The following is a 2,250-nucleotide window of genomic DNA, read 5'->3' as shown; positions in this document are numbered from 1 at the left end:
AACAGTAGAATGGGGAGTGGTGATAGGAAGCTGGAGGAAAAGATACAGAGAGAGGTAAAGAAGGAGCACAAGAGAGATGGTAAGCCAGTGAGGATAAGGGAAACATTAGCATGTGGCCCCAACATATGACCCCCAGATAAACAAACACTCCAATAAAATCACACAGGCAGATGAAAGGAGCCAGACATAGGCACATAAGAGAAAAGGGACACAAAAGGATTTGAGTAACAATTGCATCATTCTCCAACAAATTCTAGCAACAGATTAACCAAATATGAAGGGATAAGGCCAAGAAAAATAAACCTGCCACTGTAGAGAAGGCAAGTGAATGAGCATTCACCGTAAACCCCTCAAGGGCATGGTGCATTACCACGGAAAGAATGTGAATGGAGGAAAATTATTGGAAAAAAAAGTAGAGTGTGTAAGACAAAGGTGGGAAACTTAAGCCCAACAGTCTAAAGAAAAGACTCCAGCATTTAGGAATTGAAGAAAGGCAATACAGCATGAAGTTAGGCCTAGCCACATAAGGTAACAAAGGGAGGAGGACAAGGCATGCATGCACCAAAGCAGTGGTAAAAGTAATTGAATACGGACTAGGATATCTGGACAGAAAGTAAAAAACATAATGATAAGCAGGGAATGAATTACAAAGAGAAGGAGTGAAACATACTTGAGATATTTAGTTCAGAGATTACAAAAAAGGCTAAGGTAGATTCAAGACAGCATGGGTAACAGATTCAAGTCTAGGTAGTGGGGAAAAACTGGCAAAATTCCTTCTGTCACGAGCAAGAAACATAGGTGGAGGTATTTCAGATACAAAAAAAGGCACAGATCACATGATCCACTCCATCACCTGTTGCACAAAATCAGTCACTTCTACAAGCAAACCCGATGCCAATGCAATTATGAAACTAGCGTGAACGTCTTTTTGTCTCACACCAAACAAAGCAAAGTTACTGATACTAATGAGATAGTGTGGAAATAAAAGGCCACAAAATCTGCAGGTGCAGAAAGATATTGGAAAGTGACAACCTACAATAAATGCTTCCACAACATACAATGTCTTTGTAGATACTTCCACTTATAAATGTATCTTTCTGAAAAGTTCACAAGCCAAAAAAAAAGATACATCATTACACACAAGTGCCAAACTGAGAAGTGATGATTATTCTCTATAGTATAGAGGGAGTTAGTTGTGCTGGGAGGGTGTGTTGCATTCCTATTGATGGAAGGTTGTTGCATGCTCACTTACATGCTACAGTGCAGCTATGCCACATGTATACATGTTAAATTGGAAGAGAGCCTCAAGGCTAGTGGCAAGTAAAAATTGTGCATATAGAGGGCAGTGAAAATCAAGGAAGTCTATTAAGTGAGGGGAGGTGAGGTATCGTATCAGAATTCATGCCTCACCTTGTGGTAACTTCACAAAGAAAATAATTGGCACTACATGTGAGGGGAGGTGAGGTATCGTATCAGAATTCATGCCTCACCTTTTGGTAACTTCACAAAGAAAATAATAGGCACTAAATCTTAAATTGTATTCTCAATGCATGTAACAATTGTTTTAAGATCACTATTTAATGGTAGGCTAATAAGACTCAATTTGAATGTACAATATTATTGTAAATTTTGAAGAAAACACATCATTCTGGATACTATAGTGTATATTTTCTACATCAATAAATCCTAATACCCTTAATGTTGTAATGCTCATTCATCCCAATAGATCTCCAGAAGGAAATGACAGAGCAGAGAATAAGCACCATTAGTATACAGTAGAACTTCGATTAACAGGCACCACACCATTAAGGGTAAACCTTTTCAGTCTCTTTCTTTTTTCTACTATTTGCAACCAAAATTAATATTAAGGGCAGTGTCTTTAGTCTTGTTATTTATGTGGGCACTTGATAAAGTGGGCAGTTATCTTTTTTTGCCTGTATTGTATACAGCTAAATTCAAACCTTCCAGAAAGATGACCAATGTTCAAACACTTGCAATGTTTACTGGATGGTTCCAAACCATATACTGTAATAAACATTTTCACAGATTCAAAGTGCAATCTTATTACTATGGGGAATTCTCCTTGTAAACACTGTAGGATACATAAGCTAATAAATTCCACATCGTGTTCTCGAAGCAGGGGTCAAGTATCACATTACGATGTCATGTAAACAGTCTAATAACACAAGCGTTGATTTGTTGTCTTTATTTTCATCGGATTTCTACTTCAGTCATTAACAGTAAAATAAA

The sequence above is a fragment of the Limulus polyphemus genome, unplaced genomic scaffold (assembly GCF_000517525.1).
Source record: "Limulus polyphemus unplaced genomic scaffold, Limulus_polyphemus-2.1.2 Scaffold2857, whole genome shotgun sequence".
Classification (NCBI taxonomy): Eukaryota; Metazoa; Arthropoda; class Merostomata; order Xiphosura; family Limulidae; genus Limulus; species Limulus polyphemus.
This window is presented reverse-complemented; position numbering follows the sequence as displayed.